This window comes from Mauremys mutica, chromosome 11, assembly GCF_020497125.1.
Source record: "Mauremys mutica isolate MM-2020 ecotype Southern chromosome 11, ASM2049712v1, whole genome shotgun sequence".
NCBI classification, from domain to species: Eukaryota; Metazoa; Chordata; order Testudines; family Geoemydidae; genus Mauremys; species Mauremys mutica.
Window position 1 is genome coordinate 7,619,658 of NC_059082.1, and position 13,268 is coordinate 7,632,925.

The window sequence follows — 13,268 nt, forward strand, 5'->3', positions numbered from 1 at the left end:
TCTAGAGAGAGTTGTTACCTACAGGATTGCACCAGTCTGTTGGGTTATTTCATTTAGCACATCCTGTTGGTTTCCAACATGGCAGCCTGTGGAGGGGGTTATCTGTTATCCATGGCACCCTCAAGTGCTGATTGGCCAGTAACCTCTGCACTAGACGATCAAGAGGTATCTTGACGCTGTTGTATAAGTACCTTCACGGGAGAAAATACCAAGTACTAGAGAGCTCTCTATGCTAGCAGAGAGAGGCAGAACAAGAACTAGTGACTGGAAGCTAAAGCCAGACGAATTCAGATTAGAAATTACACACATTTTTTGTTTAGAGAGACAAGATGGGTGAGGTAATATAATTTATTGGACCGACTTCTGTTGGTGAAGGAAGCTCGCTTTTGAGCTACACAGAGCTTAACCACTGGAACAAACTACCAAGGGAAGTGGTAGATTCTCCATCTCTTGATGTCTTCTGACCAAGACTGGATGCCTCTTGTGAAGATGCTTTAGCCAAACACAAATTATTGGGTGCAATACAAGGGAACAGAATGAAATTCTCTGGTCTGTGATATCCAGAAGAGCAGACCAGATAATCTAATGGTCCCTTCTGGTCTTAAACTCTTATAAATCCATTAACCTAACTTTTGCACTCGCTGCATACTCACCAAGGTCACTACAAGGAGTTCTATGAATCTGTCAGTGGCTTAGTGCATTCTCTGGGGCAAATTCAGATTTGATGGGTTTTTCCCACTCACCTTGGACAAGAACTACACCATGCAATGTGGGCTGTTCTATTTTACTGGGCCTGCAGGAGCTTAATAGGCATCTGTGTGGCTCAGCTGTGGATCATCCTGATTCAGGGGCCAAATCTATCAGCTCACCTTTTTTTTGCGTGGCTTGCTTTGAGCCATGCCTTTGTTTCTGCACAGTTCTGTGGCAAACTACTATTCTTCCATATCCATAAACGTAACCTAGCCCCCATGGTGGTGTCCTAAAAACTGAACTTGCGACATTCATAGGCCCAATTCTGCAACTCTTACTCTCGTAAGTGAAGATTTGCAGGATTGGGCCCATAGCGAGGTCACTGGGCTGTGAGGAACTTTGATGTCTGTCTTTTAGGACACTTTATCCCTCACTCCCTGATCGCCTCAGATGCTTTCCCACGTGACAAAAGCCCTAAATCTCCCCTTCCCAACTGCAACAATGATCTTCCTTACTGCAACTTTTCCTCTGCAACTTGTACAGAAGAGCTGTGTTGCCAGTTCAAAAATCTGGGTCACATTTATGAGCAGATTGGAAAAAACTGAATTTACATCAGAAAACAACAATACTGTTCTGGCTGCATTTCTCACGCTTTAATTAAATCTCTATTTTAATGGCTCAGAAGCTGCTCCAGATGCTGCAGTGTGCTGCTCGAAAGTGTCTCAGAAAACAGCAGTTCCTGAATGTAGGTACAACTAAAGTGGCACAACTAATTGTATAGCGAGGGCACAACTAATTGTATAGCGCACTCTTGCAAGTTGACAGAAGATTTCCCTGGGAATCATGGACTAAAGTGAAAAAAGGAAAGTGTGAGGATGAGACTACAGAGAGTTTGCAAGTTAGGGTGAATTCCCACCGACTTCAGTGGGGCCAGGAGTTTTGCCATTGACTTCAATGGAGATAGGACTTCACCATCCGTGTCTTCAAAAGGGTGAAGGGTCCAGGTGGGACAGCAGAAGTATGAGATTGGCAGAGCAGAGGCGCTGTGGCAGAAAGGGGCTAATGATGGAAGGCAGAGGAGCAAATCCATGGTTAGCTTTCACAACCAAGGATGGTCATTTTAACTTGGTTTTATAGAGGGCTGTGGAGGTAGGGGTAGTTTTGGACTGGGAGGTTGTGTTGGCTGGAGTCTTGGATTCCCAGGAGCACTGAGATCAGATAGAGGAAGGCTTGTGAAAGAGGGAAACAGATGGCAAAGGATGAATGCATGACTCAGAATTTTAAGCAGAGGAAGGTTCAAGGAACGGGTAGGTCATGCTGAAAGGAAGGTGTAGGAAGGAGAAAGCTGAGGTCAAGGATGACTCCAAGATTTCTGGCTCTGGAAACAAAGTGGAGAGCATGTGTAATAAGAGGTATGAAGACCTCTTACCACACAGGAGGACATGGAGGCTGGCTGTAATGCACCGACACTGAGGCATCTCTCTGCTTTCATTTGTGTCTTTCAAAAGCCTTTAATTCTAGTGACTTTACATGAAAAGGCTCATACAAAGAGCCCAGTCTAAACTATATGAGTAATGCAATAGTAAAACAAACTTCCGAAGTAAACTCACTGTGACGGGGGATAAGATAAAACCTGTTTGCTTTGCTAGTTTCGCCTTCTCACCCTGCCTTTAAGGGAAGAGCAGATGAGAGAATGGGAAAGGAATTAAATCAGAAAAACCTTCATGGACCCTCCCTGTTTCTGAGAACTGGACCCCTACATATCCTCCCGTGTAGCCTTGTCTTTCATACCTGGCATATGGGTATCTCCCATGAGCCACTTTGGGGCAGTTATTCTCTTACTGTTGGCATGGATGCGGACTTCCAGAATTGGAGTATTGCTGCAGTAGCTGCCTTTATAAATGCTGCTCGCTGTGATTTCTTCCTCTCCTGTCTCTTCCAGCACTATTGGGTCATGCAACAGGTGGGATTTTGCAGCTACGGAGCGGGCAGGATTTCAAATCCAGTCAGTCAGCATCCCATTGTTTCAAAGAACATACATTCCCCGAAGTGACTGAAATGTCAGTGGCTAGCCTGGGCCAGGTGAATAGGGGTTTCCCTTTATTTAGGGTAAAAATGTATCAATGGTGGTTATGGACATTTACCATCCGGCAAACGTATGCAGTGAGACTCTCTCTCCTTCACAGTAGCTGCTGTCTCAAGGCTGTTGTAGTAAGATGAAGCCCTGAAAAATAAGCCCTTGTCAGAGGCCTAGTATGAGGCCTAAGTCCTGAACTAAAGTATTAGTCAAGACTTTGCTAACATAAAGCTAAGTGAAGCTGTGAGCCAGAGGCAGGCCCTGCTCCCAGAAGCTGGCAAGGAAAGGGCTGATGTTGCACAAATATACCTATCTAAAAAATATTGGACAGTAGAGATATAAACATATGCCCTGATGGTACCAGAACACTCTGATACTTGCACATTTCACACAAATAACAAAGATAGGGTCAAAAGGGTAATATGATGGATGGAGTTGTTTTGTTCGAACCAACATGTGCAAGGTGAGAGGTGGCACCTTACTACATAGAGGGGTTGTACCTTACTATGTAGGGGAGTTGCACCTCAGTATGTCAGGAGTGATGTGTAACTTGTTTGTACCTGTGTATAAGAGTGCACCCCTGAGTGCACATCTTTGTCTGGCCTAGGGGACAGTGGAAAGTCCTGCCACTCACTGAGCCGGTCCATTGTCAGGGGGCACATACTTACTAGCAGAACTGTAGCTATCTGATCCGGGGAGCTAGAGACTGTGTTTCGTTTGGCAATAAACCTGGCCAGGTGCCTTCGTACCTTATCGAAGCCTGTGGTCATTGGGGGTTCTCTCTGGGTCTGCTGCGTCAGCGATCTGCGCAGAGCCGGGGCAGCATCCAGAGGGAACACGAACACAGCCGACTGTTATCAACATTGAACAGAGCAGAGCACCACACCTAGGGTGACCAGATGTCTCGATTTTATAGGGACAGTCCTGATTTTGGGGACTTTTTCTTATATGGGCTCCTATTACCCCCCACCCCATCTCGATGTTTTACACTTGCTGTCTGGTCACCCTAACCGCACTGGGGGCATCTGACGACAGCTGTCTGTCACTGGTGACACAAAATAACAAGGTGTCAATGTGTAAATCTACCCTCGGACGTGAGCCCAGCTGCGCACCCACAGAGGGGGATGAAGGGGAAGCAGCTGCTGACAGGCAAGTGATCCGTGTCCACATCCTCCATTGCAGGCAGAACCTTGGCTCGTCCCCAACACGTGAGCCTGCGCAGGTGAGCTGGTGCAGTAGGGGAAGTCAGAGGGACCAGCTAAAGGCTGGCACAGGTTATTCCCCACCCCAGCTGTAGAACAAAGTAACGCTCACAGCAAAGTCTGCTTCAGCGGAAGCAGCATCCGGCTTTATTCTGAGACCACAACACAGCACCTGGGGAGCCAGGCAGCCGGAGCATTGAGCAGACACTGGCTGGCACTCGCTGAGTTCTTATACAGCCAGTGCTGGCAGCCTCAGGTGGGCAACAGCCATGGGGGGATAAGCTAGAGCAGGGGTAGGCAATCTATGGCACGCAGGCCAAAGGCGGCACGCGAGCTGCTTTTCAGTGGCACTCACACTTCCCCGGGTCCTGGCCACTGGTCCGGGGGGCTCTGCATTTTAATCTAATTTTAAATGAAGCTTCTTAAACATTTTAAAAACCTTATTTACTTTACGTACAACAATAGTTTAGTTATATATTATAGACTTCTAGAAAGAGACCTTCTAAAAACGTTAAAATGTATTACCGGCACGAGAAACCTTAAATCAGAGTGAATAATTGAGGACTTGGCACAGCACTTCTGAAAGGTTGCCGAGCCCTGAGCTAGACTAATTCAATGACAAGCCCTGCACAGGCTGCATGTGTTCCTTGCCACCCCACCCTCCAGGAGTCAGGAGGGAAAGTACAATCACTCGATCCTCTCCTGCTCTTGGGGCAGGACACAGATGTGCTTCCCCTTCTCCAGACTGGTGAGTAGGGGCCAATCCAGCCCGGAGTGTACGCTGAGATGATCCTGCCCCTCCCAAGTGAGCCTTGGAATTCTTCACCCGTTGGTTCCCTGATCCATCGCCCACCGGTAGAGAATGTGTGACTGGTTTTGCGGCTGATTGTTTGCTGGTCACTCGCATCTGAAAAGTCCAGAGCAGCAGCTTGAACTAGACGAACTGTTGCTGTCTTTCTTTTGCCTTCTGCTTTCCCATAGCGCCCCTTCCAGCCAAGCTCCGGACACTCTTCATTGTTAAGGTAAGTTCATGGTCCGTTTTAATAGAACTCACACCCTGGAGAGTTTCTTTCAGATGGCTCTGCTCCCCCTACCCTCCCAAGCAGGTATCTGGTTATGAGCATTAAACTTCACAGCTTGCGAGGATCAGCCAGGGGAAAACGGAATCATTTCCTTTGCGTTAAACTCTGCAATAAAACAAACGGTCTCCGAATGAATTGGGAGCAAGATGGTGTAGAACGCATCCATTGTGCCCTTTGTCACGTCTTATGGGCAGCATGACTGGATGGATCAATCCTGCTTGGTAAAGAACCTAGGACAAATTCTCTTCTCTTCTGCTGCTGTAACCCAGAGTGATTTAATGGATGCTGGAGAACTTGACCCATTAGGAATGACTGGGCTCTGGGAAACGCTGCAGAGTGCTGTAGTTGTGGCGGGGAGGGAGAGGAGTCACTTTGCTGGTGAAAGTTTTTCTTAAATAGATGGCTGATCTAGGTCTGGCATAGCTCAGTGGTTTGAGCATTGGCCTGCTAAACACAGGGTTGTGAGTTCAATCCTTGAGGGGGCCACTTAGGGATCTGGGGCAAAAATTGGTCCTGCTAGTGAAGGCAGGGGGCTGTGGACTCAATGACCTTTCAAGGTCCCTTCCAGTTCTAGGAGATTGGTATATCTCCAATTATTACCTTTAGAAGGTTTTACTTGTAAAATTTCTGCCAGCATTGCTATGACTTTAGTGTCCCTTCACACTTGGCTGCATGTCAGGGCGATGATATCAGGAAAATTCTGGGGGGGGGGGAGCTAGGAGCAAAGTTGTCAGCATCTAGAACATTATGTGTAATTATCATGTATCCCGCAAAGTCTGCCGAGGCAAAACGTGGAGCACAGAGACGCATGAAAAGTTGGGGGCTTGGAGGAGAGGAAACAAATGTCTGGGGTGGCAACTGCCCCCCTTGCCCCACTGCAAATGATGCCCCTGCTGCCTTTGCTGGGGCAGTGCGTCCACATAACAACAGGTTGCATTGGCCAAAGACTCCCAGCTCTGCGGATAGGCGCCTGTGTCCCCCACACCACTGTTCCGCATGTTGCTGTCTGGGAAGCTTTTGAAGTGCATTGTGGAACACTGGGAATTGAGAGAATTTAGGGTCCACTTCCCATAATTCCCTCTGTTCCATCCCATCATCTTTCCTGTGCCATTTTCTTAAAATTCCCACAGTTCCCTCTATTCCATCCCATAATCTCCTCTTTCCTCCTGCCAAATTCCAATCTCGCCATCCACTCACTGGCAAAAGCATAGATGCAGCACAGGTCAGGAGATCTGTCTTGTCTGCTTTGTGAACGGCGACTGATTGGTCTCTATTTGCAGAACCTCTGTTACCACCACTGTGGCCAGCCGGGCAGCAGTGAACATGAGACTTGAGACAGGAGGATGGTGGACAGTGAATAGATGACGACAGATGCTACAGGCGTTCACTGACCAGATACACGCAGTGGAGTGGTGGTTCCGGCCTGTGAAACACGCACAGATTCTGATGCAAATATAGCAGCAGAAGGCCACGTTTCTGGAGCTCTGCGCCGAACCCACCCCAGTCCTCCAGTGGAGAAAAAGATGGTGATTGGGGTTGCAAGCTTCCAGAGTGCAGGTTGCTATGGGTTGAGTTCAGTCCACTCATCCCCTACCTCTTTCCTGGAAAATCTATAGTGAGGGCAGTCATCATCTGGGTGCGCAAGGCCATAAAACATATCCTGCTGCACAGCATTGTGACTCTGGGAAACGAGCAGGATATAACAGATGGAATTGAAGAAATGGGCTTCCCTAACTGTGCTGGGGAGATAGACGGGATCCCGATTCTGACCCCACCCACCTGAGTACATAAACAGAACTAAGCAATTTTCCATGATTGTGCTAGCATAGGTAGATCACTGGGGACATTTCACTGATACTAACAATAGGTAGTCGGGGAGATGCATGAGGAATAGGGCTGCCTTTCAAACCCTCTCACTAGCTGTGTGTGGAGGGTGGTCATGGTAAGTGCAGGGATAGTATAGTTAACAATGTTAAACTTGTAGAAGCAGTGGTGATCCTGGTGTATACATCACTAATGCGGGTGCCAAAGGCCCCGAGAAAGCAACTGCTTGAAGCGGTTCGAGGCTTTTGTGCTGCTGCTCTCGTCACATTACTGGTGCTACCAGAGCGCATAGAAAAGTGGTGTGGGGAGGTGTCAGCAGGAGAAACACAGCTCCTCTTAGCAATGTGCAGGCAGAGATCAAACAAGCCTTGCTTGGAAATCTCCGGGAAATTGTCCCAGAGGACAAAAGGCTGGACAAGCCGAGCTGCCCCAGAAGCTCCACAGGCAGAGAAGACTTGTGGTGGCCGGCTCGTTCTATGAGCCAGTTCAAACCAAGCCACCCGAGCCAACGACGACCGTTTCTACCTCTTCCCCGAATCTAATCCCAGAACGTTTTGTATTTGGACCTGTAAATTTATTGGCTGCAGGTTTCTGGTCCAAAACATATTTTGGTTTGGAACAGTATTTCTGCACAACCGCCCAGGCTGAATGCCCTGTTGCAAGGATTCATTTGTACTTTGATGTATTTAACGGAATGCTCAGGCATTGGTTGGCATGTACGTCTCTTCCAGTCTGAATGCGTTAAAACAGGCGATGTGAAGCCGAGAGCTAATGAGACAAAATTAGTATGATGGATATTATGCCTAACTGGTGGGCAAAATAATGAGGGGATGGGCTATTCCACCCATTGCTCCCTTCTTAGGGCCTTAAAAGGAAGAGATTTTTGTAAAGAAAAATTTAAAAAATGAGAAAGAACAGAGGCAACTGGAGCGAGTGTCCCCATCATGCCTGCAACACACCCCTCCTCTCCTGGGACCTCCAGTCCTTCGTCCTCCTGCTCCTGGGAGGTATCCTGAACAGAACAGGCTGAAAACAGAGGGACTCAGATGACATGGCCACCCCTACTGGCTCCAGCTGAATCCCCCACACCTCCTGGGATGAGAGTTACCATCTGTGATACCACCTCCGAGACTGTCAATCAAGGGGGTTTTCCTTCTAGAAGCCTTTCCAGCTAAAGGAAAAGAAAACAAAAAGTGGTGTTAAAACGAGAGCCTGGGTTAATACTTTACATTACAAATGTTTTAACTGTTTTTCCTTCTTTTCTGTGTATTTAATAAAGGGTTTAAAAGATTTTTTTAGTAGTAGGTTGACCAGAGTGCTAAGCAGGGTACAGCCTGTGTATTCCAAGCCCCAGACCTGGCTTTACAGGGTTGAATATTACCATAACTGGGTTATGTTAACACTTTAAGCCCTTATATTCCATCTACATTAATAAAACAGATTCCACAGGAGCAGCCACTTTGGGGGGCAGCACCAGGTGCTTAGTTGCCCTCCTTTGTCTTCTGGTAGGACTGCTGCAGTTCCTTGCCCTTCGCTCGGCAGTGGAACTCATCCCTGTCACGCCCCGGCTTCTGCAGCTCCATTGCAACGTGCAAATAAACATCTTTATGCCCATGGGAACTCTGCAGCTGGGCTTGCACCTCTGCTTTCCCCCACAGGCCGAGCAAATCCAGGACTTCTTTCCTGGACTAGGCAGCAGCACGAGGCTTAGCTGCAGTTTTACCTGTGGCTTTAACTGGAGTTAAACCTGTGCGCTTGCAAAGGTGGGCTAGCAGGAAGAGAGGCATTTCCTAAACATGCTGGGTATTGTGAAGCAGTGGGGGGGGAGAGGGGGTGACCGCTGTGGAGCTGAATTAAAAAAATCAACCAGAGTGGTCAGTGCCACTGTGGGGACACAGGCAATATGGGATTGTTTCCGGAGGACGGTTTGCTTCGGTACACGTAATGCAGGGTCTTCCCAGGCATTGCACGCACCGGGGAGATGGTTTGACTTGACTGACAGAACTTCAGGCTTTTGTTGGCAGGACTCAGAATTGTGTTTGGACGCGTGTGAGGCTGTGTTGACAAGGCGTGTTTTACCAGTAAAACTTTGTCACGTAGACCAGGCCGGTGGATGCATCTGCACTGGAGAATTGAAGTGGTTCAACTGCTCTGGAAGTTAAGCACAACTGGTTTCGGGTATCCGTGCTGAATTGGCTGAGGAACAGCTGTTCTAAGCTGTGCTTAGTTGCCGCTGGTTTCTGGCATAGCTCCCGGATGCGGTGGACGTTGGGAGATTTCGCAAGGCCCTCGGTGCAGCGGGGGACAGCTGTAGGAGGACAAGTTAAACCATTTTCATAGAATCATAGAATCATAGAATCTCAGGGTTGGAAGGGACCTCAGGAGGTCATCTAGTCTAACCCCCTGCTCAAAGCAGGACCAAACCCAACTAAATCATCCCAGCCAGGGCTTTGTCAAGCCTGACCTTAAAAACCTCTAAGGAAGGAGATTCCACTACCTCCCTAGGTAACCCATTCCAGTTCTTCACCACCCTACTAGTGAAAAAGTTTTTCCTAATATCCAACCTAAACCTCCCCCTCTGCAACTTGAGACCATTACTCCTTGTTCTGTCATCTTCTACCACTGAGAACAGTCTAGATCCATCCTCTTTGGAACCCCCTTTCAGGTAGTTGAAAGCAGCTATCAAATCCCCCCTCATTCTTCTCTTCTGCAGACTAAACAATCCCAGTTCCCTCAGCCTCTCCTCATAAGTCATGTGCTCCAGCCCCCTAATCATTTTTGTTGCCCTCCGCTGGACTCTCTCCAATTTATCCACATCCTTCTTGTAGTGTGGGGCCCAAAACTGGACACAGTACTCCAAATGAGGCCTCACCAGTGCTGAGTAGAGGGGGATGATCACATCCCTTGATCTGCTGGAAATGCCCCTACTTATACAACCCAAAATGCCATTAGCCTTCTTGGCAACAAGGGCACACTGTTGACTCATATTCAGCTTTTCATCCACCGTAACCCCTAGGTCCTTTTCTGCAGAACTGCTGCCCAGCCATTCGGTCCCTAGTCTGTAGCAGTGCATGGGATTCTTCCGTCCTAAGTGCAGGACTCTGCACTTGTCCTTGTTGAACCTCATCATATTTCTTTTGGCCCAATCCTCTAATTTGTCTAGGTCCCTCTGTATCCTATCCCTACCCTCCAGTGTATCAACCACTCCTCCCAGTTTAGTGTCATCTGCAAACTTGCTAAGGGTGCAGTCCACACCATCCTCCAGATCGTTAATGAAGATATTGAACAAAACCGGCCCCAGCACCGACCCTTGGGGCACTCCACTTGATACCGGCTGCCATCTAGACATGGAACCATTGATCACTACCCGTTGAGCCCGACCATCTAGCCAGTTTTCTATCCACCTTACCGTCCATTCATCCAGCCCAGACTTCTTTAACTTGCTGGCAAGAATACTGTGGGAGACTGTATCAAAAGCTTTGCTAAAATCCAGAAATAGTACATCCACTGCTTTCCCCTCATCCACAGAGCCGGTTATCTCGTCATAGAAGGCAATTAGGTTAGTCAGGCATGACTTGCCCTTGGTGAATCCATGCTGACTGTTCCTGATCACTTTCCCCTCCTTTAAGTGGTTCAGGATTGATTCCTTGAGGACCTGTTCCATGATTTTAGATAGTTTGTGTCTGTACTGGCATTAAACCAGTTCAGGCTGAAGCAGTACCAAGCCCTGCTGAAAGCAAGCTTCATTTGGCCGGTATGATGAATTGTTTGCAGAACGTTCGGGTCGTTGCTCTGTGAGGTGTGTGTGTGTGTGGGGGGGGGGTGAGTTACTATGCAGAGGCTACAGCTTGTTTGTAGCCTGTTCTGGGTTTCTAGTGTGGACATGGCTTAGGACACTTGCACCAGGTGCCCACACTGGTATGGGGAGAAGGTTTATGACACACAACTTTGCTTAACTTGCCCAGCTCCTGTCTGCCCTGCATTGTGCGGAAGTACCTGAGATGCCTGAAGAGAAAGGAGCCTTTCCCACTCTGCAGGCAGAAGGGGAGGAGATCTGCCGACTGCTCTGAATGCTGACAGAGAGACCTCCCTTGCCTGGATGCCAGTCTCTGCCCTACTACTCCGCGGTGACACAGCCTGTACACGGTTTGGGACAGGGACTGTGGGTTTGTTCTGTGTTTGAACAGTGCCTAACACAACAGGATCCTGCTCCATGACTGCAGCTCCCAGGCACTGTGATTATACAAATAGTAATAAGCTGCCAGCTACGGGCCGCTCACGCCATTAACCTGCTGGCATATGGGCATATGCCAGGGCCTTCTGACCTTAAAGTCTATGAGGAGATGCCTTATTGGTTTTCAAAGGAGCGGGAAAGCATGCACTGGGCCGAAAGCTCCTCTCCGCTTGGAGTAAGCTTGTGCTGCTCCCTGCTGTGATCCATTCGCTTTTCTCCGAGGGCACGATATCATCCTCTGGGCCAGCCCCCCAGCTAGTGTGCAAATGCACTTAGTTTCATTGACTTCACAGGAGCGTATGCCGGTGTTCACCACTGTGCACCCTGTGGCTGTTGCTGGCCTTTCTCCAAATAGAAAGGCTTCTAGACATCAATGAGACCTGCTTTCTCATGCCAGACTCCAAAGCCTGGCACCCTGGAAATACAGGGTTGGACCATTGCTCTGTCCAGGCCAGGACCCTCCATCTAGCAAGGTCTGGCAAAGATGAACCCCCAAATGCTACATCTAGTTTGTAGTGCAACACTGTGGGCACAGAGAGAGAAAATTCCCTGGTAGAGTTTTCACTAGCCAGCCATCCGGCATGAACCCAAATTCCCTGCATGGAGTACACACACAACTACAATGGAAGTTACGTCCACGTTGCTCAGTACAAAAGCATTTATGATGATTCTCCAGTTGTTTTGCATAGGACCTTGGCTGGCAAATTCAGGCAATTGATGAAGCACCAGCTGGAGGACAGAAATTCAATTAGCCAGCCCTTCATAATCCAAGACTATATCAAACCGACCTGACAAGAAGACAGACTATTCATTACCACTTTGGTGCCAGCCACGTTGACTCCTTCTACAGATGTTACTCAAGAGATGGGCAAATTCTCTGGAGGCACCATAAAGTTAAATGATTTCTCGAAAAGATGGGATTGAACTGCAGACTATGAAACACAGGGTACGTGGAGCAGCATTTCTTGGGAAAACACCCATAAATTATTCCAGTGCATGGATGAGTAAATTCATACCCCAAAGTTGGACTGTTTCAAGAGATCATTTTGAAAAATTCATCAGGAAATGCGTTATTTGGACCAATAATAACTGAAGTGTCTGGAGAGGGATTAGAAAAATGACATCTGTGTTCAATAAGCACTTAACTGAACTGTATGGGGAGGGGGAATCCTGGGTTTCCAAAGTACTCCAGCAGGATAGCACAGTGCAATCAGTAACATAGAAGTCAGAAGTATGAGAGAACCTCCCATGAGCAACTCATACACCGAAGATATGGATGACTCTGCAGAATCGCCAACCCTAAGCATTCAAAAATAATTCAGGCTGCCCAAAATCATGAGATTGACCTAAAAATCATGAGTGTGAGGGGTTGTTTAGTTTTGTCTTAATGTGGAGTTTATTTGCCTGCTGGCTTTTGAACCTTTTAAGATTCCCATTTTCAAGCTTATCTCTGCAACCAGGAGGGTTAGAAACTTACTAACTTTTAGTTTTGTTTGAAATGAAAGCAGAGGGTCTCAGGCTAGGGCTTTAAGAAAAGTACCAAAGATAGCGAGACTTGGGATGAGATTGCGGGAGCTGGCAATGCTGTACTGGGCACGGCAGCCTCCTGTTAACTCTGCCAGGGGCATCATGCCCACCACACCTTTCCCCACCTGGGCCTGACTTGGTACTCACCATGTGGCCCAGAGATTGTTTGTGGGCCTTAGCTGTGGCTCTGACAGGCCCCGTCAGTGGGTAATGCCAAGGCGCTGTGTGGAAGCTGCTTACGTGCACAGCCAGGCCTTTGGGGACAGTGATTTGTGCTTGATTTCTGGGCCTCGGAGTGTGATTTTCCAAGCCCTTGACAGCGAGTATTGTGGGGGCTCAGTCTTCAGTCCCCTCAGGCAAACCCAGAAGTGGGGCAACTGGAGAGAGTTTCTGCCAAACACACAAATGGGAAAGAACGTGGCCTGGCAACTTCCATCAGTTGGTGAGGGACCGAGGCGCACCTTCTACTAGGGGCTGAAACTGGGGTGATGGGAGAGACTGGAAGCAATGAGAGGAAGGGGTCGGGGTTTCTTTATTCTCTCATGTGTCCAGCAGGCCGGAGGGTGCTAAGCCGAGCACAGGCCCTGGGTTCTGAGCCTAGGAGTTTGTAGAATGTCACTGGCCCATTTTAT